This window comes from Sarcophilus harrisii, chromosome 2 (assembly GCF_902635505.1).
Source record: "Sarcophilus harrisii chromosome 2, mSarHar1.11, whole genome shotgun sequence".
Taxonomy (NCBI): domain Eukaryota; kingdom Metazoa; phylum Chordata; class Mammalia; order Dasyuromorphia; family Dasyuridae; genus Sarcophilus; species Sarcophilus harrisii.
In genome coordinates this window covers 427,069,788-427,087,768 of record NC_045427.1, presented here as the reverse complement: position 1 = coordinate 427,087,768, position 17,981 = coordinate 427,069,788, and the positions used below count along the sequence as shown (strand labels likewise).

The window sequence follows — 17,981 nt, the reverse complement described above, 5'->3', positions numbered from 1 at the left end:
CCTTCCTTAAAAACTATCTCATATAATAAATAGTATTAAAATTGAAATAGTATTTGATAATACTATTTAAGGATGGAAAGGTAGCCAGCTAAATGGTTCAGGGAATAGAATAGCCAGCCTGGAATCAGAAAGACTTTTCTTCATGAGTTCAAATCTGACTTCAGACACTTATTAGTTGTGGGACTATGGGCAAATCACTCAATCCTGTTTGCCTCAGTTTCTTCTGTGCCAAGAAAAACCTAAATGGAGTTATGAAGAATTGAACAAAACTGAAATGACTCAACAACAGCAAGGATGGAAAAAGAAAGAGGAGGGGAAAATCAGCCTAACCCATCAACACGGGTTACCTTGTAGCCATTATATACATTGTTTTCTTTGCTTAGCTTCTCTGCACATCCCTTCTTCCCTTGCTCCTCTACTATTTACCACACTCATCATTTCGTACAGTTCAGTCACAGTCCCTTACATTCATGAGCCATTCTTCCTTTCACCATGGCCCAGGGCATGGCCACCTACTTTGCTTCTGATCCTTTGCTACTATAAAAAGTGCTGCTATATTTTAGTGTTCACATCACGTGAGCCACTGGGACATCCAGATCTGAGTTCAAATTCAGCCTCAGACACTTAGTAGCTGTGTGACCCTGGGCAAGTCATATAAGTCTTGCCTTAGGTTCTTCATCTGTAAAATGAGCTGGAGATGGAAACAGAAAACCATCCCGGTATCTTTTCCACGAAAATGCCAAATGGGGTAGAAAAGAGTTATACAGAACTGAAATAACTCAACAATAAGAGTTCCTACCCTTCTGACATCCAATTCTAAGGATAGTTCTATCACAGAGTATATCTGAAGGCAATTTTAAATTTTTTTTTAATTTTTAATGTTTTTTACATTGCTAACTTATTCACTATGCCTGTAATTTTCTGACCCAAAGTTCTCTCTGACTACTACCTCTCTCTATGTATTGTTTCCTTTTAGGAAAATGTAAGCTCCATAAGATTAAGGACTATCTTTACTTTTGGATTTGTATTCCCAGAGCTTAGTACATAGTAAACTCAATAAATACTTTTTCATTCATTACTTCATTCCTTCATTCATTCTACTCCTCAGGGGCACCCTGTGCTCAATATTGTCATGGTCAAGGATTATTATATAGGGCTCAGCCTGCTTTCTATTTTGCTTTTCCTCCTGACTTCAGAGCTGGTTCTCTATCCACTGCCCCACCTAGCTGCCTCTCAATCATTATTTCTCTGTGCATGAGTCCCAGATCTATATATCTAGTCTCTGAACTCCAGCCCTTCAACATCAACAATCTTTAGGACCTCTCAAATGGGATGTCCAGTAGGCATTTCAAACTCTACATCTCCACAATAGAACTTATCTTTTCTCCGACATTTTAATGAACACTGTGAGAGTTTCCTCATCCTGAGTAGCCACATATTGCTAGTAAAGTAAGAGGTGAAGAGATCAAGAGATCAAGAGATTCAGTCCTTGAAGATCTTAGAGAATGTCTAGCCCAAAATGGTCACTGAGCTTTTTACATTGGGGAGTTATAGCAATTACTCCCTTTCTCCCTCCCCCCACACTTTAAATACAACCCTTCCTTGCTTTTTTTTGTTGTTGTTGTTGTTGGTTTGTTTGTTTTTTTAGTTAAAGCTTTATAATTTTCAAAAGACATGCATGGATACTTTTTCAACATCAATCCTTGAAAAACCTTGTGTTCCAATTTCCCTTCCCTTCCTCCGACCCCCTCCCCTAGATAGGAAGTAATCCAATATATGTTAAACATGGTAAAAATATGTTAAAAGTAATACTGAATTAAAAAACGAGAGAGAGAACGAAATGCAAACAAACAACAAAAGAAAGAGAATTTTATGCTGTGGTCCACACTCAGTTCCCACAGTCTTTCTCCGGGTGTAGATGGCTCTCTTCATCACAAGAGCATCGGAACTGGTCTGAAGCACCTCATTGTTGGGAAAGCGTCACATCCATCAGAACTGATCATTGCATAATCCCGATGTTGCCGGGTACAATGATCTCCTGGCTCTGCTCACTTCACTTGGCATCATCCTGCTGCTCTATGGCCAGTACTGCCTTGTAGCAAAGCCTAGTGGAAACGCACAAGCCACCGGAATACACTCCCACGCCTGCTTTATCTCGAAGCTATAGTCCATCATTTACTCACTAAGAAGAGTCAGATCTAACTGGCTTTTTAAAAGCAGTTCCTTCCTTACAAGGGTTGAGTGGCCTGTAACGACGACATAGATTGGCCAAGGCCGCGAGGCCTAGATCGAGTGGCCAGCATCCTAAAACTTGGAAGCTGGGAGGGACTTGGAGATACCACCTACATCAGGCCTGTGAAGGTGTCCTCACTACCTCCCACAGTAGGCAGTACAGAGAGCAACGGACCGGAGCCGAGAAACCTGCGTTTCGAGTTCTAATGCTGGCCGGTGGCTGGCCTTGTGATTTTGGAACCGTCCGGTTGTGAGCCTCGGCTTTCCGGTCTGCTAACGAAGAGGCTTGCACTGTTTACTTCCACTTCTGTGGGGATGCTCAGCGAGCGCCGAGGCCGGCAGGCTTACAGGATCTAGCGCCAGGGAGGGGGCCTGGAAGAGCCCGAGTCTAACGCTCTCCTTTTGCGGCAGAGGACGCCTCTTTAGGAAGGCTGCCGCTTCCCGGGGTGACGCTGCTCGGACGGGGGTGCTGGGTGCGTGGGCAGAGAGGGACGTGCACATTTAACGCTTAAAATTCAGGCAGGTTAGAAAGCTCTCCAACCGGCGCCTCCTGTTGCTTGCGGCCGCCGGGCTTTAAAACCCACCACGTGGTGAGCGCCCGGCAACTCCGGAGGCCCGAGTGGCCAAAGGCGCCTGCGCACGGCGCATCGCCGGGGGTTGCCGACGCCGGGAGCAGCCCCTTGGATTCCTAGCCCCGCGCTTGCCAGCGGGCTCCAGTTCCAAGAACCGAGTCGTGGAGGTGGGGGGAGGAGAGTAGCTGAAGGAGGAGAGCGGGGACTCTGGGGGAGCGGTGGAAGGAGGAGTTCCTTATGCAAATGAGTTCCGCGCTGGGTGGGGTGGTTGGGGCTGTCTCGACGTGGGGCGTGGCTTGAGATGCAAATCAGAGCCAACCATTTGAGTAGCGAGAGGCGGGTTCTCCCAGAACCAAGCCCGTTTCCCTCCAGGCTGCTGGTTTTCTTCTTCTTCCTCCCTCCTCCTGTGCTCTTCCTCCCTTCCTGTTTCGCCCCCCTCCCTCTCGCCGGGTCCTGTTTAAAAGCGGCCGCGCATGCGTCCCGTTAGTCTGTCACACCTCCCGAGCTTCCCGCCCTCCGCAAGGTCCGCCGCTGCCGCCGACGCCGCCGTTCCCGCTTCCTCGGCCTCGCTCCTTTGCTCCGAGGCCCGGTCTCCTTACCCAGGGCCGGGGTCCGAGCAGTCTGTGCGCCCCGTTCCCAGGCCCGCCGGTGCCGCGGCTACGTCGGACCTGAGCGAAGACGGTTACAGGTGGCCCGAGAAGCCCAGGAGCTTGCCCTGCTTCTCGAAGCACCACCACCTCCCCCAGCTGCAGCTTGGACGCCGGCCGCCCGAGCCCGGTTTCTAAGAACACGAATGGAGGGATCCATGAGACTGTCCGTGGCAGAAGATGCAGTGGAGTATCATCTTTCTGTTACCAGAAGAGCCAAGAGATCCAGAAAGACACAAAGGTCCTTCAGAAGTATATTGCAGCAATAACAACCCAGTTTGCACCTCTGCTGGTCTCCTATCTCTGGCAAAATCAGCCTTTCAGTCTCAGATATAAACGCGCTAAAGGTAGCGTTCCTGCTCATATCGTTGGTGTAACTAAGTTTGGGGACAACATTGAGGATGAAGGGTTTATTGTTTATCTGATAAAGCAGATTACAAAGAAGTTTCCAGAGTTAGTAGCAAAGATCGAAGACAACGATGGCGAATTCTTGCTAATAGAAGCTGCTGAATTTCTCCCTAAATGGTTGGATCCCGATAATAGCACCAACAGAGTATTTTTCCACCGTGGAGAACTGTGCCTTATTCCAGCACCATGAAAAGCTGGGGAAATATCCTGGTTACCTGCCACACTTCCGACAATCCATCAGGCGCTGTCCATTATCACCAGACACTGAAAAAATCCTCGCCTCCGAATCTATCCGGGCAGCAGTTAACAGGTGCATCAAGGGGTACCCAGAAAAAATCCAGACGTCCTTTCATCGAGCTCACTGCTTCCTCCCAGCTGCTGCTGCTGTGGCAGTTTTGAAACAACGTCCTCAGCGGATAGCTGCAGCTGTCCGGGCCTTTTACTTACGGGATCCTATTGACCTTCGAGCTTGCCGAACTTTCAAAACGTTCTTGCCAGAAACGCGCATCCTGGCTTCAGTCACATTCACAGAGTGTTTATATGCGCAGTTGGTATAACAGAGGTTTGTGCCAGACCGCCGAAGTAGCTAGTCTGCCTCCCCAGTCTCACCCCCGGTATCGAGCACATGAACTGGGCATGAAACTGGCTCATGGCTTTGAGATTTTGTGCTCTAAAGCCCGTCTGCTTCCCGGGTTCAAAAAGTCTCCAGTGACTACCACTCCTCTCTGGAATGGCTTTCTTGACTATCTGAAACAGAATGACTATTTTGAGGGAGAGATAAAAGGCTCTGCTAAGTACCTGCAGAAACTGCACATGCTGAAAGTAGTTCTCTGCCAATCTGTAAATGGCCCAGAAAACTTTCTTGACATAACTCCAGGGGAAGAAATCTTAACCTTACTACAAACAATGCCTTTTGAACTGGAGGAACTTAAGAAAGAAGATGCTGATCTCCCCTTAGAGGATGATGATCACTGGTTGTATCTCTCACGGGATCAGCTGGACCAGATTCTGCAAGAGACCTCCGGTAAAGGCGAACCGGATCTCATTCCCACTCCCCAGTGGGAGGCGGAGGGGCCCTATGACCTAACCAGTCATGGACAGTATGAAGGCCTTTGTGTCCAAAGTCTCCACCCACAAAGGAGCAGAGCTGCCCCGGAAGCCATCGGAGGCACCTGTCACTTTTGATGCAGATGCTTTCCTTAATTATTTTGACAAGATTTTGGGTCCAGATTCTGAGAGTCAGACTCTGAGGATGGCGACAATGATGATCTGGATGAGGAGAACTCCAAATACCTCGACAGCGGTGACGACTTAGACCTTGGAACCCAGGACCCTGAGGGAAAGGTCTCTACCAAGGAAATGCTGGAAAGCATCAAGTCATTAACGGCACAGATGGACCAGGAACTTGCCCCGACAAGCATCGGGAAAAGCTTCACCACCTGGAAACAAAGGGACAACTTGACAAAGTCTCAGGTCCTTGGCAACGATTTTGATGAGGATAAAGCCACAGCAGATGGTTCTGTTCTGGAACCTGTGGATGTGGATCTCAATTTGGTCCCAAATATCTTAGAATCCTACCATTCCCAAGCTGGACTGGCAGGACCTGCTTTCAACCTTCTACAGAGCATGGGTGTACAGCTCCCTGATGACCTAGATCACAGGCATCCCAGCAAGTAACTGAAAGTATAACAAAGTTATACTTATTGTGTATCTAATCTATATTTTAATATATTTAACATCTACTGGTCATCCTGCCATCTGGGGGAGGGGGTGGGGGATAAGAGGTGAAAAATTGGAACAAGAGGTTTGGCAATTGTTAATGCTGTAAAGTTACCCATGCATATATCCTGTAAATAAAAGGCTATTAAATAAAAAAATAATAATAAAGTCTTTGTGTTTATAGTTTTTTGTAACAAAATGCAGAAAGAATAATCTTATGAATAAAATAATCATGTTACTTTTCTACTCAAAAATCTTCCATGTCCCTATTGGCTTTATAAAGATTTTCTAATAAAGATTTTACATTTCCTAGCACACACACACACACACACAAAAAAAAAAGTATAACAATTTCCAATAAAAAGTCTGATATGCCCTTTGTTATTCTACTCACTTAATAAATGCCAAACAAACAAAAAGCCCTTCCTGAGCTATGCCGGGTACCAGAGTCCTCAGAGTTAAGAAAGTCCAGGAATAAGAAAGCTTCAGGCTGCTCCCTTGGAATAAACTGGTTACACTGATGATTAATTCAAAAACCCTAAATGATGATGTTCTTATCTGAAGTGTCCCTCTTTGTCAATCTGGCTTGTATTGCCCTGGATGCCCCTTCTCCATGTTCTCAGTGGTGGCTGAGTCCCGTTGTCCCTGGCCCCACTGAACTGGGGAAAAGAAAGGGATGAACTAGCCTGATGACTCAGTAAAGCAGCAGCAGCAAGGACAATAACATTTGGGGCTCACAGTGGGTCACTGTACAGCCTCACCTTGACTTAATAGTTGGCACCTTCTCAGAACCTGCCAGCCTAGTCACGTGGGAAGAAATAGGGGAAGTCTTGCCTTTTCTATTTAGGAAAAGGCCAGGAGGAATTGGCCACGTTCCCAAGTAGTGTTGGGTTAACTGGAGCTCCGGGGTCGTTTCAGTGGCAGAGGCTACAGGAGACAGGTTTAGGAGGTTGTCAGTGAGTTTGCAGAGGAAGGAAAAGATCTGATGACTTAGCTCTGAGGCTCAGCCTCAAGGAAATTAAAGGAACAGGAGAAGATGCAGAAGAGTCCTGAGCAGGGCTGGGCTAAGCCCACTCTGGGCCCAGGGCAGCTCTGTGCCTTTTCTACATAAGAACAGTTAGCAGGCCAGAAGGGGCCCCAGCTGGAGTTTACCAAGCCCCTGGTGTAGAAGGGACGGCCTCTGGGGCAGGACTGGAAGGGTTGGGGACTTGAGCCTAGCAGGGCCTAGGTCAGAGGAACAGATAGGACCCAAAAAAGGCCCATCACGCTCACAGAGGCTTAGCGACCCAGCCGGGGGTGGATCTGTCCCTCTCAAACTGACTGGTACCAATTTGCCTTACTGAGGAGAATATGGGATTCCTCTGAGAAAGCTTTCAAGGAGTGTCAGTGGTTTGCCTAGGCCCCAGATCCCAGACCAGCAGCCTTTGAGCTGTGGAGCCGGACATCTCCATGATGGGAAGGACTGCCCTCGGCCTCTTGTCTCATTCACCCCGGGCCTGCCTTTATTCGGGGTTCTTGCTCTTTCCTCCCTGGGCCCCCTGCTAGGGGTCACCTGCTCTTCTCAGCATAGAGCTTTACTCACCCACTACCGGTCCACACCAAAGATCTCCTGGCTCTGTTCCAAGACCTGACAGCTGCAGTTGCTCCTTCCCCTCCAGCTTCCAACAGACTCACACCCAGGCTTCATTGGAGCAAGGGGATGGCAGTGCTTTCTCCTCAGCCCCTCTCCCCCAAGTGGCTCCCTCCCCAGAAGCAGATTTTCTTAAATAGCACTCACACTAATTCTACAATGGGAAACCTCTGCCTTTTCTTAGCCGAGGATTTAAAAATCTTCACCTGGGTCTCATTCAGTTGTCTCTAGTGTCTTGTAGAAAAGCAGAGCTTGGCTGTATTACACCAGGAATTGAAGATGCAGTCTGCATCACCTGGAGCGATTTGGCTTACTGATTTACTATCCCCTGCTGAGGCGTTGCTGAAAGAATTTGGGGCCGCAGCCTGCTTCCCTGGGCTTTGATTTTACCCTAAGGTTTTCCAGCACAGTCCCAGCTGGTGCATTGTTTCCTCCCATACGACTTGTATCAGTGCATTATCATATACCTGGACTTTCTTCTACTCATGAGCCAAACCAGCTAAATAGCATCACTGACTGTTAGAGCTGGAAAGTCATCGTTGTCTGACCCTCTCTCTGTCTCGGCTCCTCTTCTCTTGTTCAGGTAAGGAACCCTGACCTAGAAAGGTTAAGTGACCTTCTGGGGTCTGCAGCATACAGTAGCCGAGGCAAGCCTGTCACTTGGGCAGGGCTTCTCACTTCCATTTCAGCGGTCCATCTGTTATACAGTGTTGTCACATTTATTTACACATGGTTCGTGTATATGTTCCTTGGGAAATCATGTTAAAAGCTAAGTAGATATGAAAAATGATGCATTATTTTGCTGGGGGAGAGGGGAGGCCCAGTTCAAGGAAGCCGGGAGGAGCTGGTGGAGGGAATGCAAACCTCGGGAGGGCAGACTCGAATTGTGCTGAATCAGCCAGTTTTGAAAGGCTAGGATAGAGACAAAACTGGGCTCCCTCCCCCCATGGCAGAACTGCTCCCCGGAATCCCCCGTCTCCTCCCCCTATCGGCCTCCTTCCCCCCCCTTCAGCAGTAACTTCACTGCAATGGGCCAGAACTCTGGAGAAATTTATTTAGGCAAGGACTCCTACAACAAGGTGTTAGCTGAATGGAATTGATAAGTTGTTTTTGTTTGTTTGTTTTTTTTAAGTAGGGTGCTTAAAGTTCTCTAGTTGAGAACTTAATATAGTTCTACAAGATTCACACCTACGATGATGTAATTATAAGAGCATATAAGCTGGGACAAAGTCAGCCAGACATTAATTCCGCCTCACACCGCTGTGGTGGCTGCCTGTCCTTCATTTCTTTAGTGAAACCAAGGCTGGTGCAAAGGGCCTCGAGAAAGCTAAACCAGAACACTGCAAGCCACACCGGGTCTAAGACTTGGTTTCCCCTTGGGAGTAGGACCACACCCACCGAAGTTGGGGCCCCCAGGCGAGGAGGTGACCTTGTGACCCTGTCGGAGGAAGGCCGGCTGAAGCTGGCCCAGCAGGGGCTGGCCGTGCTGATGCAACAGGAGGAAAGGGCCAGGATGGTTCGGGAGAAGCAGGCAGCTGTGTTACCGGAACAGCAGCAGCAAGAGATGGCCAAGATGGGTTCCCCTGTTCCTCGGCCCCTTCTGGCTACTCGAGTTGCAGTTCCTGTAGGTCCTCCATCTCCTGGTGTTCCCGTTGGGGCTCCAGGCCCCCGTCCTCGAAGCCCCCCACCTTCCCCAGGAGGAGAAAACAGAGAGACGGACTATCCCAGTGTGGGTCCCAAGACCCCCCGGGCCTTGGAGAGGAGCCTGCAGCGGAAGGAGATTCGGCAGGAAGAGCGGATCTCGGTGCATGATAAATCGGACACTGAGAGGGATGCAAGCTCATCCCCCGGGGCCTCTGCTTCGGAGATTGCAGAGGACACCGCGTCCTTATCCAAGAAGGAGAGAAACCGAAAGCGCCGGAACCGCAAGAAGAAGAAGAAGAAGTTCCAGCGTTCGGCATCGAACGGGGCCGCCGCCGCCGCCGGGAGTCCGGGCGATTGCGAGAAAGAGGCGCTGTGTCCCGAGGGCGCGGACTCCCCTGCGGCCACAATGGAGATAGAGTACGTGACTGAGGAGCCGGAGATCCACGAGCCCGACTTCATCTTCCTCAAAAGGATTTTTGAAGTTTTCAAGCTGACTAACACGGTGAAGAAGGACAAGGGGTCCAAGAAGCTGGGCAAGCCGGGGAACTCGGCCGCCCCCAGGAAGAAGGGTGTGGAGGAGAAGCACGAGGACAGCGATGACTGCAGCAGCGACGACGAGCAGAAGAAACCCAAACTCCCCAAGAAGAGATTGCGCAAGAGGAACCGTTTGACGGTGGAGGAGCTGAAACAGCTGGTGGCCCGGCCGGACCTAGTGGAAATGCATGACGTGACGGCCCAGGACCCCAAGCTCTTGCTGCACCTGAAGGCCACGAGGAACTCGGTGCCGGTCCCACGCCACTGGTGCTTTAAGCGCAAATACCTGAAGGGCAAGCGGGGCATCGAGAAGCCGCCCTTCGAGCTGCCAGACTTCATCAAGCGCACGGGGATTCAGGAGATGCGGGAGGCTCTGCAGGAGAGGGAAGAACAGCAGACCATGAAGAGAAGGATGCGGGAGAGGGTGCGCCCCAGGACGGGCAAGATTGACGTGGACTACCAGAAGCTGCACGACGCCTTCTTCAAGTGGCAGACCAAGCCCAAGCTGACCCTTCACGGGGACCTTTACTACGAGGGCAAGGAGTGGGAGACTCGGCTGAAGAAGAAGCCGGGGGATTTGTCTGACGAGCTGAGGATGTCCTTGGCGATGCCGGTCGGACCAAACGCCCACGAAGCGCCTCCCCCGTGGCTGATCGCCATGCAGCGGTATGGGCCTCCCCCTTCCTACCCCAAGCTGAGGATCCCCGGGCTGAGCGCGCCCATTCCCGAGGGCTGTTCCTTCGGCTACCACGCCGGGGGCTGGGGCAAACCTCCTGTGGACGAGGCCGGGAAGCCGCTCTACGGAGACGTGTTTGGCACCGGCGCAGCGCAATTCCAGACCGAGACGGAGGAGGAAGAAGAGATTGACCGGAAGCTGTGGGGAGAGCTGGAGCCCGCGGACGAGGAATCCTCCGAGGAGGAGGGGAAGGAGCAGGAGGAAGAGGGCGAGGGCGAGGAAGACGACCCCGACGAAGCCGGCTCCATCGCCCCTGCAGACAGCGGTCTCGCCACCCCAGGGTGCTTCTCATCGGTCCCTGCTGGGATGGAGACGCCCGAGCTGCTCGAACTAAGGAAGAAGAAGAAGACTGCAGAGGCCGTGGATGGCGGCGAGACACCCCAGCTGTTTGCCGTGCTGCCGGAGAGGAGAACAGCCAGCCTGGCAGGTGCCTTGATGGGCTCCACCCATTTTTATGACCTGTCCACGTCGGCGAGCCGCAAGGGCCCGGCTGCTGAACTCCAAGGGGTGGAAGTGGCCCTGGGCCCCGAGGAGCTGGAGCTGGATCCCGCGGCGATGACCCAGAAGTACGAGGAGCACGTGAGGGAGCAGCAGGCCCAGGTGCAGAAGGAAGACTTCAGCGACATGGTGGCCGCTCACGCCGCCAAGCAGAAGCAAAAGAAGCGGAAGGCTCAGCTCCAGGACAGCCGCGGGGGCAGCAAGAAATACAAAGAATTCAAGTTCTAACCCCGAAGACATCGGCCCCCTCTGCGTAACCTGGACCCCGCCTTTGGCTCCTGCGCCCCGGGCCCTCAAGATTCCAAGAGCTCTTGTTCTTTCCCATGTTCTTATTTCAGACTTTTTTTGTCAATGAAGCTCTTCCCTCCCAGGGGAAATAATAAATAAAAATAAAACCTGATCTGGTCAACCTCTAGATTGGAGCAGCTTTGAATGGAACTAACCAGAAGAAAATTGGCTCACTTTTGCAGTCACCAAACCGTGGAAGTTTACCTTGGGACTGCCAGCTTGGAAAGCAAAGCAGCAGAGAATGCTAGAACTCAGAGCAGCCGGCTGTTTACTGAATTTGAAAACCCTTTGATTTCCTGTTGCATGGGGACAGGCCAGGAACTAACAGGGATTATGCAGTTTAGCTTGTGTCTCATTTGTTTTTATTTTTTATATTTTTCACATACTTGGCCAAATCTCTTCCCATTTCCATAATACTTTTCTCATAACTGTTCTGTACACATTGTATCTAGGATGCACTGTGACATATTTAACATGTATAGGACTGCTTGCCATCTGGAGGAGGGGGTGGAGGGAGGGAGGGGAAAAGTCCGAACAGAAGTGAGTGCAAGGGATAATGTTGTGTTTAAAAAAAAAAAAAAAAAAAAAAAAAAAAAAATTTACCCAGGCATGGGTTCTGTCAATAAAGTTATAATTATTAAAAATTTCTTAAAAAGTTTGTGACTAATTTTGAAAAAGAAAATACTTTTCTCATAACAAATTTAAGTTGGGGAATAAAAGCATTCTCCCTATTTTACAGAAGCAAACATCCTAAGAAATGAAGACTCCCCCTTGGTCACATAACTAATTTTGTATCAGAACCAGGATTCAAATTGAAGTCTCAGTCATTCTCACTATAATAGAAAAGGGAAAAACATTAAGTCTCTTGCACTAAGACAATTATTATCTTAAAAAAAAACAAAAAAACAAAAAAAAAAGAAGAAAGAAAGAAAAAGAAAAAGTCTCGCATTAGAAATGCTCTAAAGGCCGGGCAATTTGATGGTGTAGTGGATGGAGCACCAGCTCTGAAGTCAGGAGTACCCAAGTTCAATCTGGCCTCAGACACTAACACTTACTAGCTGTGAGGCCCTAGGCTAGCCACCTTATCCCAATTGCCCTGTAAAGAAATGTTCTGAAGAAGCAGAATTCTCTTAATCTGTCATACGACCAGGGTAGAGGAACAGTGATTCTTGTTGAAAGATTCCAACTCTTAAATTGCTTTAAATTTTCTCAGTGTAAAGCTAGTTTGATGGTGGTTGGATTTGTGGTCTACCATTCTTCGAGTAACCCAGGTTGGAAAGCTTTCTTTCTCTCTATCCCTCCTCTGTTTTTGTACCTTATATCTATCCAGCCATATTCTATATTAAATCCTTATCACCTCTTACCTGCAATAATATAATTAGCTAATTGAGCACCCTACTTCTAGCCTTCCCCATCTCCACCAATTTATCCTTCTCAGAGCTGTCAAAATAAATTTGGTAATGCACAGGCTTGGTTGTCACTTCCTTGCGAAAAGGCCTTCCTACTGTCTTATTTCATATACAATAATTTGGAAATCCTTAAACATCTTTTGCATTCTGAGTCTAGATTGCATTTGAGTGACCCGCCTTTCTAGCATTATTTCACATTATTCCCCTTCATGCACTCTGCATTAACAATCAAGTTTAGCCAGAATAAAATCAAGTCCTACCTTCGACTTTCTTAGTCATATAGAACCACAACACTTTCCCTTTCTTATCTTTGCTGAAATTCTTTTCAAGACCCAGCTTGCTGCTGCTTCTGTGAAGCCTTCCCTGAATTCCTCAAGTTGAAAATTAGGTTGCCTTTCCTTGGGCTTTCTTAGATTTTTCACAATATCTCTTTTGTTTTCACATTTTTGCTCCTATAGTATTATGGAAAGACTACTATAATGGACTCAGGAGGCCTATCTTTGAATTCTAAATCTGACAAGAAGTCACAGCTATGGTCCAGTCATTAAATCTCGTCGACCCTCAGTTTCCTTACTTACAGAATGGGAACATCATGTTCAACTCTCCTTCACAAAGTTGAGGAAAAACTTTTAAATTAAATCTTAAAATACTATACAAGATTGTATACCGTCTTATCTATCTAGCAGGCAGGGAACATTTTCATCATTGTATCCTTAGTATATCACATAATACTTTGACTTCTGGTAAGTGCTTAATAAAATTGGGACTTGGATCAAAGGATATTCTAGACAAACATTTCAGGTTTTTGTGACTCAATTTGTGTGTTTTTAATCACAAAAAAAAAAAAAAAACCTGAACCAAAATAAATTTTTGACTCTTCAATAATATGTAAAGTGAGAGAGATGAACTGAATCTAAGTTCCTTTCCAATGTTCATTTAAGTTGCCTGTCCTGTGTAATATGCTGGATGTATACAAAGACCTGACCAATCCTGACCTCTGGGAGCTTAGATTTTATTGGAGGGAAGGGAAGAGATGTGTAGAAAAATAACCTGTCAAACCCAAAGACCCCAGCTTTTGGGATAAGAACTTACTGTTTGATAAAAATTGCTGGGAAAATTGGAAACTAATATAGCAGAAACTAGGCATTGATCACACTTAACACCGTACACCAAGACAAGGTCAAAATGGGTTCATGACCTAGGCATAAAGAATGAAATTATTAATAAATTAGAGGAACACAGGATAGTTTACCTCTCAGACCTGTGGAAGGGGAAGGTCTTTATGACCAAAGCAGAACTAGAGATCATTACTGATCACAAAATAGAAAATTTCGACTATACCAAACTAAAAGTTTTTGTACAAACAAAACTAATGCAGACAAGATTAGAAGGGAAGCAATAAACTGGGAAAATATTTTTACAGTCAAAGGTTCTGATAAAGGCCTCATTTCCAAAATATAGAGAGAATTAACTCTAATTTATAAAAAAAAAAAAATCAAGCCATTCTCCAATTAAAAAATGGTCAAAGGATATGAACAGACAATTCTCAGATGAATTGAAACTATTTCTAGTCATATGAAAAGATGCTCCAAGTCATTATTAATCAGAGAAATGTAAATTAAGACAACTCTAAGATACCACTACACACCTGTCAGATTGGCTAAGATGACAGGAAAAAATAATGATGATTGTTGGAGGGGATGCAGGAAAACTGGGACATTGATGCATTGTTGGTGGAGTTGTGAACTAATCCAACCATTCTGGAGAGTAGTCTGGAACTATGCTCAAAAAGTTATCAAACTGTGCATACCCTTTGATCCAGCAGTGTTACTACTGGGCTTATATCCCAAAGAGATCATAAAGAAGGAAAGGGACCTGTATGTGACGAATGTTTGTGGCAGCCCTGTTTGTAGTGGCTAGAAACTGGAAACTGAGTGGATGCCCATCAGTTGGAGAATGGCTGAATAAATTGTGGTATATGAATATTATGGAATATTATTGTTCTGTAAGAAATAACCAACAGGATGATTTCAGAAAGGCCTGGAGAGACTTACACAAACTGATGCTGAGTGAAATGAGCAGGGCCAGGAGATCATTATATACTTCAACACCAATACTATATGATTTGATGGACCAGGCCATCCTTAGCAACGAGATCAACCAAATCATTTCCAATGGAGCAGTAATGAACTGCACCAGCTACGCCCAGAGAAAGAACTCTGGGAGATGACTAAAAACCATTACATTGAATTCCCAATCCCTATATTTTTGCCCACCTGCATTTTTGATTTCCTTCACAAGCTAATTGTACAATATTTCAGAGTCTGATTCTTTTTGTACAGCAAAATAATGGTTTGGTCATGTAAAAAAAAAAAAAAAGAAAAAGAAAAGAAAAGAAAAAAAGAAAAATAACCTGTTAAAGAGTATAAGAATTATAAGCAAGGTGTTGTCAGAAATTTGGTGAGGGAGACACTCTTGGGAGAGTCAGAGAAGGGGTTGTTCTAAAGACACCATCTTCAGGAAGAGTTGAGCCAGGAAGGAAAACACTTAAAAAAGTGTTAAGCATTTGAGAGTGGAAGTAATAATCAGTTTGAGGAATGAACAAAGGCATAGATTGGAGAAGGTGAGAAGAACAAGGAACTGAAAAGGTAGTTTGTCTAAAAAGTAATAACATGAAGAGGAAGTGTAGTATACATGAAGCTCTAAAGGGAGGTTGGAATCAGAGTGCAGAGCCTTGCATGCCAGGATCCTGAATTTGTGTTTGATTTCAGAGGCAATGGAGAGCCATTAGGTTCAGGGACTTATGTGGAAGAATGAATTAGAGGTATACTGGAAGAAAATGGATTAATTAGTTTAATGAAAACTAGTCATACAATATCTTTTAAAGGGAGAACAACTTGCACTAGGATGGTTGCTGTAGGTTTGGAAGGGACAGATAGGAAAAATGGCGGAAGTAGAATTGACAGACCTTGACATTCTATGAGTCAAAGATGAGTGAAGAGTTCATCTTGGTGACTGGAAGATGGTCATATCAGCACTTCCCTGGGCAACCCGTCTTGCCTTATCACTGTGAAGACAAGATGAACTTGGTTTTGGATACATTCAGTTCCAGGTATTAGCTGGACATTTCATGGGTAGTGGGCAGATAGTTGGGAATCCAGGAAGAAATAGGGTGTGGAGGTAGAAGCATAATGGTGATCATTAAAACTGTGGGATCACCAAAAAGGCAAGTGAAAAGAGGGTAACCTGTGAGATTACCCCAAAAGACTTCTCACACTTAATGTGCAAGAAGAGATAAAGAGCCAGCAAAAAAAATATTAAAATGGTGGTCAAAGAAGGAGACCCATAAAGATCGCCTTGGCCAAAGAAGAGGGTGACCCAGGCCAAAGTCTGGAAAGAAAGAAGTCAGAGGAAGACAAGGAGAGAAGGGGGAAAGTCCACCAGATTTACCAACCTAGGGGATGGTTAGTGACCTCAGCACTGACATTTTGTGATTCTCCTTTCTAGCTCCTTATCTCCTGCTATTCGGTAGAAGCCCTCTGGTTTTGCTGTGTTGCTATGGTCTGCTTATGGATTTGATTCTCCTGCTGTTCTTACCTGAAGTGTCTCTCTTTGTCAATCTGGCTTGTATTGCCCTGGATGCCCCTTCTCCATGTTCTCAGTGGTGGTTGAGCCCCGTTGCCCTTGGCCCCACTGAACTGGGGAAAAGAAAGGGATGAACTAGCCTGATGACTCAGTAAAGCAACAGCAGCAAGGACGATAACATTTGGGGCTCCCAGTGGGTCACTGCACAGCCTCACCTTGACTTAATAGTTGACACCTTCTCAGAACCTGCCAGTTCAGTCACTTGGGAAGAAATAGGGGAAATCTTGCCTTTTCTATTTAGGAAAAGGCCAGGAGGAATTGGCCACGTTCCCAAGTAGTGTTGGGTTAACTGGAGCTCCAGGGTTGTTTCAGTGGCAGAGGCTACAGGAGACAGGTTTAGGAGGTTGTCAGAGTTTGCAGAGGAGGGAAAAGATCTGATGACTTAGCTCTGAGGCTCAGCGTCAAGGAAATTAAAGGAACAGGAGAAGATGCAGAAGAGTCCTGAGCAGGGCTGGGCTAAGCCCACTCTGGGCCCAGGGCAGCTCTGTGCCTTTTCTACATAAGAACAGTTAGCAGGCCAGAAGGGGCCCCAGCTGGAGTTTGCCAAGCCTCTGTTACAGAAGGGACGGCCTCTGGGGCAGGACTGGAAGGGTTGGGGACTTGAGCCTAGCAGGGCCTAGGTCAGAGCAACAGACAGGACCCAAAAAAGGCCCGTCACGGTCACAGACGCTTAGCGACCCAATCGGGGGTGGATCTGTCCCTCTCGAACTGACTGGTGCCAATTTGCCTGACTGAGGAGAATATGGGATTCCTCTGAGAAAGCTTTCAAGGAGTGTCAGTGGTTTGCCTAGGCCCCAGATCCCAGACCAGCAGCCTTTGAGTTGTGGAGCCGGACATCTCCATGATGGGAAGGACTGCCCTCGGCTTCTTGTCTCATTCACCCTGGGCTTGCCTTTATTCGGGGTTCTTGCTCTTTCCTCCCTGGGCCCCCTGCTAGGGGTCACCTGCTCTTCTCAGCATAGAGCTTTACTCACCCACTACCGGTCCACACCAAAGATCTCCTGGCTCCGTTCCAAGACCTGGCAGCTGCAGCTGCTCCTTCCCCTCCAGCTTCCAACAGACTCACACCCAGGCTTCATTGGAGCAAGGGGGTGGCAGTGCTTCCTCCTCAGCCCCTCTCCCCCAAGTGGCTCCCTCCCCAGAAGCAGATTTTCTTAAATAGCACTCACACTAATTCTACAATGGGAAACCTCTGCCTTTTCTTAGCCGAGGATTTAAAAATCTTCACCTGGGTCTCATTCAGTCGTCTCTAGTGTCTTGTAGAAAAGCAGAGCTTGGCTGTATTACACCAGGAATTGAAGATGCAGTCTGCATCACCTGGAGCGATTTGGCTTACTGATTTACTATCCCCTGCTGAGGCGTTGCTGAAAGAATTTGGGGACGCAGCCCGCTTCCCTGGGCTTTGGTTTTACCCTAAGGTTTTCCAGCACAGTCCCAGCTGGTGCATTGTCTCCTCCCATACGACTTGTATCAGTGCATTATCATATACCTGGACTTTCTTCTACTCAAGAGCCAAACCAGCTAAATAGCATCACTGACTGTTAGAGCTGGAAAGGATCATCGTTGTCTGACCCTCTCTCTGTCTCGGCTCCTCTTCTCTTGTTCAGGTAAGGAACCCTGACTTAGAAAGGTTAAGTGACCTTCTGGGGTCTGCAGCATACAATAGCCAAGGCAAGCCTGTCACTTGGGCAGGGCTTCTCACTTCCATTTCAGCGGTCGATCTGTTATACAGTGTTGTCACATTTATTTACACATGGTTCGTGTATATGTTCCTTGGGAAATCATGTAAAAAGCTAAGTAGATATGAAAAATGATGCATTATTTTGCTAGGTCCCCCAACTTCTCTAGTTCTGTTTTGCCAAAGAGTTTGGGCACATTATTAAGAAACAATTTATGGGAAACAAACACTGAATAAAATGAGTGCTTCTATCTATATTATAGAACAAAAAAGGGGGTTTGTGCACAAAGCTGCTCTTCAACCATCCTGCTTGTCTGTTTTTGGCCTTGTGTTCTCATTTG

At 47.1% G+C, this 17,981-nt stretch overlaps 1 long non-coding RNA gene and 2 pseudogenes across 1 annotated transcript; 2 read left to right on the top strand and 1 right to left on the bottom strand.

Annotated features, from left to right (window-relative positions):
• Positions 1-2,281: 2,281 nt before the first annotated feature.
• Positions 2,282-5,616, top strand: LOC100923909 (annotated as a pseudogene).
• Positions 5,617-6,011: 395 nt separating this feature from the next.
• On the top strand, positions 6,012-11,406 carry LOC100923644 (annotated as a pseudogene).
• Positions 11,407-14,694: 3,288 nt separating this feature from the next.
• LOC116421151 lies at positions 14,695-17,210 on the bottom strand. The gene is made up of 3 exons (XR_004231457.1): positions 16,937-17,210; positions 15,915-16,015; positions 14,695-15,384 (listed from the first exon to the last, which is right to left on the bottom strand). It is a non-coding gene; the product is annotated as an uncharacterized LOC116421151 (long non-coding RNA).
• Positions 17,211-17,981: the final 771 nt, after the last annotated feature.